The 13,113-nt window shown below is 39.6% G+C and overlaps 1 protein-coding gene across 1 annotated transcript in view; it reads left to right on the top strand.

Moving 5' to 3' along the window:
* CATSPERD (cation channel sperm associated auxiliary subunit delta) overlaps positions 1–13,113 on the top strand; it is a 128,029-nt gene that overhangs the window by 10,790 nt on the left and 104,126 nt on the right. The gene's annotated exons all lie outside the window — the stretch shown is intronic.

The raw sequence follows: 13,113 nt of genomic DNA, 5'->3' as shown, positions 1-13,113 counted from the left end.
TGCTCAGAGGTTTGAATTTGCTCATTGTGCTTTGAAATTAACCACTAGGTGGTGCTCTACTTGAGTTACCAAGACTAAGTGGTCACTTAAAAAACAAACAAGTAAACAAACAAAAACCAAGTATCAGTGTTCTCCTCAGCCACTAGACTGGGCTCAAGACTGCAAATGGAAGGACTTCCATTTGCTTTCCTATAATGGTACCGTTGCTTTTCTTTGATCTCAGAAGTAGTTTTTTTTTTTTTCTTTTTTGGGTGAGGCAATCAGGGTTAAGTGACTTGCCAGGGTCACACAGCTAGTTAAATGTCAAGAGTCTGAGGCTGGATTTCAACTCAGGTCCTCCTGACTCTAAGGCCAGAGCCACCTACTGCCCCTCAGAAGTAGTTTTTAACCCATTGTCCTGAGTTTAGTTGGAGAGAGGAAATATTGGTAAAATGTTAAAATATGAAATAATTTTCAGCTCAGCCCCCACACTCTAACCAGTTTACTTGCTCAAGCCTTTCCCCTTTGTACCTGTATTTTGACACATACTCTGCATGTGTTAAATGGATTGTTGAGAGTTGAGTAGATTATTAAGGGCTGTCATAACCAACTCCATCTTTTTGCTGAGTTGCCACTTGTTTTGGGTAGCTTCTATACATATTGCAGGATCAGCTTACAATGGCTGGTTTCCTTCAGTGTCTCCTTTCTGGAGACACTGTCCAAGGACCTTGCTACTTGTCTTCCTTATCCCACGTCACAAGTGATATGTCGTCATTTATTCTCTTTAACAAGTACACATTCCTTCTTTATTCCTTGTAGATAGTGGTATGTGTCCTCTTTAACAAGTTTGCCTCTCTGTTTATAACAAGCAGCTATCACCTCTTTGTCTCATGTAACGAGTGGTATACATAATACTAACTAAATTGTAAGAGACAGACATTTCTATCCACTTGCTGGTAGAATGTATGTCACTTAGAATGAATAAAGCTGCAATGCTTTTGTCTCTGTCTCATGCTAGTCAACTGGCAGTGGCTAGTCAATGAGCTAAAAAAAAAAGAATTCACATGACATATGTGATTACTTAGCTTTAATGATACAGAATTAAAATGCAAAAAAAAAAAAGACACTTTCCACCTGTTCTACCTGCTTCCCTATCTCTGGTGCCATGAGAAAAGTTTCCGTTGCACACTTCCCCTCTCCACCCCCATCCCCTTGCCTCATACGCAAAGGAGGTGATGTTCAGCCACCTGTCTAATAACATAGATTAAAGGAATGCAGTATATCTGAGGTTTCCTTCCTGGAATCTCAGAATTTGCTCTGCCAGCCTCAGTCTGTGAATCATTTCCCCAGACCATAAGGATTGTCACAGAGACAAGATGAAACATTCTTCTGGATGACATAAAGTTGGAGATGAGGGTCTACTTAGGGAAAAAGTTCTTTACCCCAGCATGTACCAGGTGGTATGAAGAGAATATATTCTCAATATTAAAAAATCTCAATAGAGGATTGAATAGGGATTTTATTATAATGCCCAGAGTCTATCTTGGTTCTCCAGTGGTGAAACTATAAGCATCATGGATTTGTTTCCCTCAAATACTCAATATGCCCATGGATCCATGATCTCATTCATTGGGGTTTTCCTTCCAGCAATGCTAATTGCAACTCATCCATGCCTGCACATCCTGTAAATCTCTTGTCCCTATTCTTCTCTAAGTTTACTCCTGAGGGATCACTCAGTACTGGGGGAAAGGGTTCCTTGACATTGCAAGGATAGCAATAGAGAACAAAGCTTTCTATCTGTTTTCCCTAGCCCTCACCATGTGACCAGTCCATCTTTTCTTTTTTTTCCCCAGTCACACATATCTTGGAAAATAGCCTTTACTGTAATTGTCTTTCATAATGTGTTTATAGTGTGTCTTACATTTCCAGTCTTTTTATACCTTAACTCCCCTCCACATACTCTATCTTGTGACCTTGGCCTCCTTATACTTTGTCACAAATGACAGTTCATTTTCTGACTCCATGCAATTTTACTGGCTGCCCCTCATTCCTGGAGTTCTCTTTTTTTGTCTCTACCTTCTGACTTCCCTGGCTTCCTTCAAGTCTCAGCTAAAATCTTACTTTCAGCAAGAAGCCTTTCCCAGCCCTCCCTTCATTTTAGTTCATTCCTTCTATTGACTATGTCCAGCTTCTCCTATATATATTTTGTCTATACATCAATATTTGCATGTTGTCTCTTTTTTTTTGTATCCTCAGTTCTTAGTACAGAGCCTAACACATAGTGTTTAATAAATATTTGTTGACTTGTTACAGTCTGCTCATGACCACTACATACCTCTCAATTGTCCCTGGCTGACCCTCAATTTCAGTTCTATGGAGACAGTAGTTTTTCACAGCTCACATCCATACAACAGCATTCAAAGAACATTGATATTTTTAAAAATAAGCTTTTGTTTCAAGGAAAAGCTTACTATCATTAAAAGAACTTTACAGTTTCTCAAAGTCAATGCAATCCACTTCCCCATCCTGCTCAATTCTGGGATCAAATCATGTCTATTTGTAGATAGTTTGAGATAGTTGTACTGCTGTACCTAGGTTGTGTGTACAATTGTAGATAGTTTGAGATAGTTGTACTGCTGTACCTAGGTTGTGTGTACAATTGCATATCATTATCTGAACAATAGACATTCTTCATTTATTTAGTTTTTCTCTAGTGGATAGTCAATTTCTTTTGTGGATAGTCAATCACTCTTTTGAGTGATTATGGATTTCATCCAGGAAGCTCTGCAGTGTTTCAGGACTTGATACAAATCAGCATGTTATCTGTACCCCAAAATATCTGGATGGGGAATTCCTCAATTTTAATTTTGCTCTAGATCTTCTCATGACAATTGTAAGCACATTTGCATTTACAGGGAGCATATATATACTTGTCTTACCCCTTGCTTGATATTAATGATCAGTTATTCATCAAATAATATTATCTTCTATTATTCCTCTTAAGGAATATAGGTTTGACTTATGCATAAGGAATATCTTAAGGGCAGCTTTTTTGCTCTACTGAATCAGATTTTTTTTATAGTTAACAACGAGTGGGATTTTGTATTTTCTGCATCTTTCAGTCAACAATACGATGGTAAAGATGTGGTCTATTGTGGAATATTGGTCACAAAATCCTTGCTATTAGGGCACTTCTGGCAAAGATGGTGATGTGAAAAGTTTTAGCTAAGTTCAGTTCTCTTGAGAACCATCTTGGAAAAGATGAAAAAGAGCACTAATGAAGCAAAGATTCAATAAAAACAAAAAGAAATAGCAGCAGGCTCCTCCCAGGGTTATGAAAGAAGTTGACTGGACTTCTGTGAGCATTCTAGTTGGGGGCCCACCATCATGTCCTAAAGCCAACTTCAGCAAAGCTCAAGCTTCAGCAAATGGGGCTTGAAGACAGTGGAATCTCGTTCCTCATCTGTTGGAGTCACTCTGTGTTGAATCAGAGCTGTGGAAGAGGGCAGGGATGGGGACCAAGATCCAGCCATGCCATCCAGAATGATAGCAGGGCAGCAGCAGTGGTATCTGATGCAGTTTAGGGGTTCAGGGGTCTTGGGACCCCAATATCACAACACACAGGTCCTACCCAAAAGAATTCAACCCAAGCCTTCTTTCAGAAGAAGACAAGGTTTAGTAGAACATGTCATATTGGGCAGACTCTTAAGGAGTCTGAAGATTAGTAAACTATTGGCTAGATTATAAGAATCTGACCAGTGGCTAGATTTTAAGAATCTAAGCATCTTAATGGAGATGAGATGGACCTTATATACAGAAAGACTGTGGGAGGGATCTAGGAGTGGCCAAGTAGTCCATGAGGTAATAGAATTACCAAGGGTGGGAAGTGGCCTGGGGCCATAGGGAGGCAAGACAATGGAGGAGAGATTGGGTATAGCCACAATGAAAAGCCAGTTGATGGGATTATAGCCTCAGGCCATGTGGGAAAGTCCAGGGTTTTTCCTTTCTGGGGTCTAGATCCCAACCCCATCAATATCTATACTGCAAAGGCTATAGGACAAGGCCCAGACACCTCATCTAAGAGTGCTGGAAGGGGACAAAGGTATGGCTTTAGCACAAAATACCAATTTAGAAACTGGGGCTGGAGACATGAGTGAACAGAACAAAGCTCACAACGTGAAGAAACACTATTATGCGTTAAGAGAAACCCAGCAGGTAAACTCAGAAGATGAGTAACTTCACAAGTACTAGTACAGAAAAAAGAATGGCCAGTCACAAGGACTTTAAGACTGGTCAAAAAAACCCCACAATAATAAGTAAAAATAGGGGCAGCTAGGTGGTGCAGCAGATAGGGCACTGGCCCTGGAGTCAGAAGGACCAGAGTTCAAATTTTGGCCTCAGACACTTGACACTTAATAGTTGTGTGACCCTGGGCAAGTCACTTACTTAACCTCATTGCCTAACCAAAAAGAAAACAAAACAAAATATGTAAAAATAAAATGAGAACTCTTGAAGAAAAATGAGAATAAATAGCTTAGACTAGAAAATGGAAAACTGTACCTAAGTAGTAAGTATCTCCTAAATATGGAATGGAGTAAGCAGAACTTAGTGACTCAAATTGGACAAGAAATATTAGAATAGTCAAAAGATTCCCTGCTGAAAGGGAACTCCCCTCATGAATGAAACTTAACCCTGATTGGTGGACATTTATTGAGGAGGCTAGCAAAAAGTCTTCAGCTCCTCCTGCTGAGAATGTGGCTTGATCATGAGACTTAGCAGCCTCAAAGCATCTGGACAAGGGAAGCCATCTCCATCTGGACCTCTCTAGCTAGTTTTCTCCTGAGCTGTAATGGAGGGGACTAAGGATAAGGTTATTCCTCCAGGCAAAGATTTGCCCAGACTGGATTGTATTTATACTCTAAACAGAAGTTGGGTGGGGTTCTTCCCAACTAATGAGCATGTACCTTGAAGGCTAAGAGCAAATCTTATCACTCAGCCTTGCCCTTTAGAGGTTGACCTTTTCTGGAGATAGGATTTAATAGAAATAAGAGGAAAAAGGGTGGATCACAAATTAATAATTAGTTATTAATAGTGTAATATTAATTTTTCTCAATGTATTGTCTGTGGTACCATTTAGCATAATTTAGTTTCTCTGATTATTTCTTTTAATTAGGTTTATTTTTGCTTTTGCTTTGTCTGAGATCATGATTGCTACTTCTGCCTTTTTTACTTCAGCTGAAGCATATTAGATTCTGTTCCAGCTGTTTATTTTAACCCTGTGTAGGTCTTTCTGTTTCAAGTGTGTCTCTTTTAAACAACATATTCCTAGATTCTGGTTTCTAATCCATTCTCTTCTCTGCTACCATTTTATAGGTGAGCTCATCCCATTCACAGTTCATAGTTATGATGACTGTGTATTTCTCTCCATCTCATTTTCTTCTGTTTCTTTCCCTTTCTCTCTTTTTATCCTGTCCCTCCTGTGTGGTACAGCGACTCTAACACAATTAAATTCAGAGACTTCTCAAGGTGGAAGCAAAAAGTTACAATCTCCCGAGAAGGGGCGTGTAGTCCTCCAGTGCACTACCAGCAGGAGAGAGGCGAGGCACAAAGGACAAAGCAAGGTTATATATCTTAACGCAAACAAGAAACTCCCACCTGGCCACTATCCCTCACTCCCATTGGCTAGGAGGCAGGCTTACATTTTAGGCGCGAAAATCTTTCCCATTCCCATTGGCTGGGAGGAGGGCTTACATTCTAGGCGTGAAAATCTTTCCCATTCCCAAAGAACAAGGAAACAGGGTATAGCCAATCCAAACATACATGTCCTTATTTAGTGTACCTAATGCTGATGTGGCAGTGGCAATTAGGAGGGAGTTTAGGGCCAAATTCCTATAGGTTTAGGTAATTTAAACTTATGGCCTGTTCCTTCTCTCAGAGCCTATCTCTAGTTTCGAGACAGTCACCACCCTGAGAAGTCTTCACAGGTTATATCTCATTCACTCCTCAAAAGTCTATTTTGCTTCTTTTGACTTTGTTTCATTGGTTTTTTTTTCTTTTTGGTGAGGCATTTGGGATTAAGTGACTTGCTCACGGTCACACAGCTAGTAAGTGTCAAGTGTCTGAGGCCAGGTTTGAACTCAGGTCCTCCTGACTCCAAGGCCAGACTTCTATCCACTGCACCATCTAGCTGCCCCTGTTTTATTGTTTCTTGAATAATTCACATGGAGTTATTAGTTTTTAGTACCCAATGTTAATTTTTAAGGAATTATTTTCTTCAGAGATTTTGTACCTCTTTTTTCATTTGGCCAATTCTGCTTTTAAAGGAGTTTCTTCAGCAAGTTTTTGTGCCTCTTTTACCATTAGGCCAATTCTGTTTTTTAAGGTGTATTTTCTTCAGTATTTCTTGTGCCTGTTTTACCAATCTATCAATTGTCTTTTCATAATTTACTTGCATCACACTCATTTCTTTTCCCAATTTTTCCTCTACCACTCTTATCTCTTTCTTTAACTCCTCTATGAATTCTTGTTGGACTTGTGTCCAATTAGCATTTTTCTTTGAGGCTTTTCATTATAGCTGTTTTCATGTTGTTGTCACCTTCTTCATTTGCCTTGGTATTCCCTGCCACTGTAGTAGCTTTTTATGGTCAAGTTCTTTTTTTGTCATTTTCTCATTTTCCCAGCCTATTTCTTTACTTTGGACTTTACGTTAAAGTTGGGTTGTGCTCATCTGAGGGTGGGGAGGCACTGTGCCAAGCTTTAGGCTTTTTCATGCTGCTGTTTTCAGAGCCATTTCTGGGAGTCTGCAAGTTTTCGATGCTTTCAAGGTGATGTAATCCTGGGAGAGGTGTGGACACTGCTCTCCTGTCTGCATTCTGGTCTTTATCCAGGAAGGGCCCCTGCCCCACTGTGGCTGCAAATACCAGTGCCCCTCTTTGCCCTGGAACTGTGCCTAGGGCCCCCTGCTCCCTTGTGACCAATCACAAGTCCTATGACCCAGAACTAGTTATGGGCAATAGAATTGCCTATCAGTGCCAGCTTTACCCAGTGCCAGCAAAGGGTTCCCTGTAATCTTTTTGACCAGTTGTCCGACCTCCCCTTACCATTTCTGGGCTGAGAGCTTCTGAAGCTGCTTTCTGGGCTGCCTCCAACTCTCATCACTGGTGTTCCTCCTGAGCGCCAGGCCTGCCCCAGCCCTGGTGTTACACACTTTTCCTGTGGACCTCCTAGGTTATCTTAAGCTGGAAAAATGTCTCCCTCTGACCTTTTTTGTTGGCTCGTTTGCTCCAAAATTTGATTTGAGATGTATTTTAAAGTTGTTTGGAGGGGAATGTTGGGAAAATTCACCTGGTCTGAGCCTGTATTCTGTCAACTTGGCTCTACCCTTTTCTAGTCTTCCAAATAATTTTTTTTTTTGGGTAGGCAATGGGGTTAAGTGACTTGCCCAGGTCACACAGCTACTAAGTGTTATGTGTCTGATGCCAGATTTGAACTCAGGTCCTCCTGAATCCAGGGCCGGTGCTCTATCCACTGCACCACCTAGCTGTCCCCCAAATAATTTTTAGTGATTACTACTTTATAGTACAGTTTGAGATCTGATCTTGATAGACTGTTTTGTTTCTCACCTTATTCATTATTACCCTTGAGATTCTTGACCTTTTATACGTCCATATAATTTACATGACTATTTTTCTAGGTCTCTAAAATATTCTTTATGTATTTTGATTGATTTAGAACTGAATAAACAAAACAATTTAGATAGTATTGTCTTTTTTTATTATGTTGGTTCAACCTATCCATGGGCAATTAATGTTTCCCAATTATTTAGATCTATCTTTATTTCTGCAAAATGTTTCATAGTTGGATTCACATAGTTCCTGGGTAAATTTTGGTAGATATGTTCCCAAATATTTTCTAGCTTCTGCAACTATTTTGATTATAATTTCTCTTTTTATTTCTTCTTATTGATAATTTCCTTAACATTTATGTGTGTATTTATGTGTACTTACTTAAATTAACATCCTTCAAATATGCTGAAGTTATCAATTATTTCAATTAATTTTTAATTGACTCTCTAGAATTCTCTATACCATCTGCAAAAAAGTGATAATTTTGTTTTCTCTTTGTCTGTGTTGATTCCCTCAATTTCTTTTTCTAATCTTATTACTGTAGCATTTCTAGCACTATGTCAAAAGAACATGGTAATAATGGGTATCCTTACTTTACCTGATTTTATTGGGTGAATGGATTTCCACTGTCTAGTCTCAGGTGTCAGTTTTCCTTACCATTCTTTCCTTCCTAGCTTTTCCATTTTTCATATCTTATTTCATTTCTTCCAGGTACTATGGCAGTTCCTGTGGCCAGGACATTTTTTTTTCCTCTGAGGCTTTATCTGGACTTCTTGTGGAGTTTCTGTACTCTTCGGGGTTTACCCTTTGGGTGTATCTCCAAACTAAGGAATTTCATAATAGTTTTTGGAGTTTTTCTTGATCTGCTTGTCTAATCTGTTTTAGTTGCTAGGATGGGAGGCCTGTGCTTCAGTCAAGCTCGGTAACTGAATGGAGTGAGCAGGGCCTGTCTGGTCCTGAATATAGTGGCCCAGATTAGCCCTTCCTTCAAGGAACTCAGGCAGGTCTCTAATGCTAGGCTCTGACTGGGAGTACCCTTTTGCCAGAGGGCTCTTACTGTCCTCTGCTCTAGGCTGTCCTTGGGGTCCTTCTTCCCTGCTTTTGGATTCAGGGACTACTCCTGTGCAAGACTCCTACCACAATACTAAGGGACTGCTCAGGCTGGATTTTGCCTCCGGCCTTTCTCCAGAAGTTGGACTCAGGCTACAATGCTGAGGAGCTGCTCTCCTGTAGTCACCGGCTGCAGCACCACACTGGACCTGATTGGAATATCCTGTCTGTTCTCCTCTCTTCATCTACCCTTGCTTGTCTATCTTAGGGACTCTCTAGGCCTCTGGAAGCCTTTTAATTTAATTTAATTTCTTTTTTAAATGGTGAGTTTCTAAGCCCTGCTGGAGTGTTTACAGGGAATCTGGGCTTTTCTGTGTTTTAGCACACTACTCTCTTCTCACAATCCCCTTGTAAATACACCAACAATGCATTAGTGTTCCAATTTCCAACATCTTCTCCAGCAGGCTATTCAGAAAGCTTACATTTTATTAAGGGTAGAAGGACAAGTATTCCTTCAGAATCCTGCTGTCTTCAAAGATCACAGATGGAATAAAGATAAGTCCATGGCCTGGATGTGGTTCTGTTCTGTTCTATTCATTTTATTTTATGTTATTTTTTGAGAGGCAATCCAGGATTAAGTGACTTGCCTGGGGTCACACAGCCAGTAAGTGTCTGAGGCTAGATTTGAACTCAGGTCCTGACTCTAGGGCCAGGGCCCTCTCCACTATACCACCCAGCTGCCTCTTGTTCTCTTCATTTTATTTTTTTTTAATTTTTTATTAATTTATTTTGATTTATCATCAATCACTTCCATATACTTTTGAGTTTAAAATTTTTCTCCCCCTTCCTCCCCACTACCCTCCCCAAGATGATACACAATCTGGTATAGGCTATACATATACATTCCTATTAAACATATTTTCACATTAGTGATGTTGTAAGTAAGAATTAGAACCAACGGGAGGAACCACCAAGAAGAGGAAACAAAACACAATAGAAGAAAAAAACAGCAAATAGTATGCTTCGATCTGCATTCAAACTCCATAGTTCTTTCTTTGGATGTGGTTAGCATTTTCCATCACAAGGCCTTTGGAGATGTCTTAGATCTTTGTATTGCTGGGAAGGGTTAAGTTTATCAATATTAGTCATTGCACAACATGGTTGTTATTGTGTACAACGTTCTTCTTCTTCTTCTTCTTCTTCTTCTTCTTCTGCTTCTTTTTTTAGGCAATTGGGGTTAAGTGACTCGCCCAGGGTCACTCAGCTAGTAAGTGTCAAGTGTTTGGTCTGAGGCCGGATTTGAACTCAGGTACTCCTGACTTCAGGGCTGGTGCCAGCAGTTTTTTTCAAAGAGTGGATTCTCATCCCAGAAGCTGGGGTCTTTGGGTTTATCAAATAATAGATTACTATAGTCATTGACTACTGTGTCTTGCATATTTAACCTATTCCATTGATCCACCACTCTATTTCTTAGCCGATACCAAGCAGTTTTGATGATTGCTGCTTTATAATGCAATTTAAGATCGGTAATAGCTTGGCCACCTTCCACTGCATTTCTTTTCATTGGTTCCCTTTTGTTATTCCAAATGAATCTTGTTATTATTTTTTCTAAGTCTGTACAATAATTTTTTGGTAGTTTGATTGGTATGGCACTGAATAAGTAAATTAGCTTAGGTAGAATTGTCATTTTTATTGTATTAGCTCGGCCTACCCATGAGCAACTGATGTTTTTCCAATTATTTAGATCTGACTTTATTTGTGTGAAAAGTGTTTTGTAATTGTGTTCATAGAGTTCCTGGGTTTGTTTCAGGAGGTAGACTCCTAAATATTTTATAATGTCTACAGTAAGTTTAAATGGAATTTCTTGTTCTATCTCTTGCTGTTGGGCTTTGTTGGTAATATATAGAAATGCCGATGATTTATGTGGATTTATGTTATAGCCTGCAACTTTGCTAAAGTTGTTTATTATTTCAAGTAGTCTTTTACTTGATTCTCAAGGATCCTCTCAGTATATCATCATGTCATCTGCAAAGAGTGATAGTGTTGTCACTTTTTCAAATGTATTTCCTATAAACAACATATTGTAGGATTGTGGTTTTTAATCCATTCTGCTATCCTTTTCTGTTTTATGGGAGAGTTCATCCCATTCACATTCACAGTTATGATTACTATCTGTGTCTTTTTCTCCATCCTTTTTCTCCCCTGTTTATGCTTTTCTTTCTCCTTTCTCCTCCCCCCCCACTAGTGTTTTGCTTTTGACCACTGCCTCCTTCAGTCCCTTCTCCCTTCTATTAGCCTTTTCCCTTCCCCTTTACCCTTACTGCTTCTTCCCTCCCTTCTACCCTCCCTCCCTTTTCCTTCCCCTTTTCCCTCCTACTCCCTATAGGGCAAGTTAGGTTTCTATACCTAACTGACTATGTTATTCCCTTCTTGAGCCAAATCTGATGAGAGTAAGGTTCAAACAATGCTCATTCCCCTCCCTTCTTTCCCTCTGCTGTAATAGGTTTTTGTGCCTTTTCCTGTAATGTAATTTACCCTTGTCTGCCTCCTTCTCTCTCAGTACATTTTCTTAGATCAGACTAATCCACTTACTTGAATCCATTTAACCCACTTGATTAATTATTTTTTATCATTACATCAAAGTCAACTTATATACACCCCCTTTATGTATACTCCTTTAACCTGGTGTAATAACAACACAGTTCTCAAGAATGGCAAGTGTCACCTTCCCTTGTAGGGATGTAAACAGTTTGCCTTTATTAACAACATATTGTATCTTTCTGTCCTGTTTACCTTTTTATGTCTCTCTTGAGTCTTGCATTTGAAGATCAGATTTTTTGTTGAGCTCTGGTCTTTTTATCAGGAAGGTTTGGAAGCCCCCTATTTTGTTGAATATCCATCTCCTCCCCTGAAAGGTCATGCTCATTTTCACTGGGTAGTTGATCCTTGGCTGCAATTCAAGCTCCTTTGCCTTATGCAATATCATGTTCCATGCCCTATGGTCTTTTAATGTAGAAGCTGCAAGGTCCTGTGTAATCCTGACTGTGGTTCCATGGTATTGAAATTGTTTCTTTCTGGCTGCTTGCAGTATTTTCTCTTCGACCTGGTAATTTTGGAATTTGGCTATTGTATTCTTTGGCGTTTTCAATTTGGGATCTCTTTCAGGAGGTGAGCAGTGGATTCTTTCTATGGCTATTTTACCTTCTGGTTCTAGGACTTTAGGGCAGTTTTCCTTTATGATTTCCTGAAAGATATTGTCCGGGCTCTTTTTTCGTTGTGATTTTCAGGTAGACCAATAATTTTTAAATTGTCTCTCCTGGATCAGTTTTCCAGGTCAGGTGTTTCACCAATGAGGTATTTTATGTTTTCATCTCTTTTTTCATTTTTTTGTCTCTGTTTGACTGATTCTTGCTCTTTCATAGAGTCATTAGTTTCCATTTGTCCGATTCGAATTTTTAACAATTTGTTCTCTTCTATTAGATTTTGTATTTCCTTCCCCAATTGGCCAATTGTATTTTTAAGGGATTTGTTTTCTTCAGTGTACTTTTTTTCCAGTTGGCCAATTGTGTTTTTTAGGGACTTGTTTTCTTCAGTGTACTTCTTTTCCAATTGGCCAATTGTATTTTTTAAGGACTCTTCTACCTCTCTCATTTGACTTTTAAAATCCTTCTTGAGCTCTTCTAAGAAAGATTTTTGGGCTTCAGACCAGTTCATATTCCCTTTTGAGGTTGTAGATATGGGTTTGTTGACAATGTTGTCCTCTTCAGAATTTCTGTCTTGATGTTCACTCTTCTTATAATATGAATCTACGGTACGTTTCTTTTTACTCATGGTGTTTCTTTATTCCCTGGCCTTTAAAGAGATTGAGCTCTTCTGCTGGGGAGCAGAGGGCACTGACCCAAGCTCCTTGTGTTGGGAGCCTAGGTCTTGGTCACTGGCTTTGTGTGCTGGGGCCTCTGATGTTGGCAATTGGAGGCTGTAGGGTTCTGGCAGCTTACCTGGTATTGGGCTGGAATCAGCAAGGCTGGAACTTTCAGGCAATTCTAGGTTGCCTGCTTTTCCTTTCCTTTAGCTTTGTTCACCTCCTTTTAGATGGATGTTGCAGGGTGTTTATCTGCCTGGGGCCCTTTGTAGTTCTGTTTCCCTTAGTTTTGCTGAGGCACTGGGAGACTCCTTTGCTCTGTTCTCTTCATTTTAAAAGAGGAAAGAAAAGGGAAGAGGAAATACACTATGCAAGAAATGAAGAGGAGAGGTTTAATGATGTCTTATCATTGTGATGTTTCAGAAGAATAATATACAAATGAAGGGAGTGGGTATCTCATGAACTTTATTCTTATTGGAACCAGGTAAAACATATACACAGTCACAGAATTTGGTGTGTATACATTAAACATATATATGTGTACACACACACACACACACACACACACACACACACACACACACACACACACACACA

The sequence above is a fragment of the Vombatus ursinus genome, unplaced genomic scaffold (assembly GCF_900497805.2).
Source record: "Vombatus ursinus unplaced genomic scaffold, bare-nosed wombat genome assembly UNPS02009173.1, whole genome shotgun sequence".
In the NCBI taxonomy this organism is placed as follows: Eukaryota; Metazoa; Chordata; class Mammalia; order Diprotodontia; family Vombatidae; genus Vombatus; species Vombatus ursinus.
Note: the sequence above shows the minus strand (reverse complement) of the source record. Positions and strands in the feature narration are given on the sequence as shown.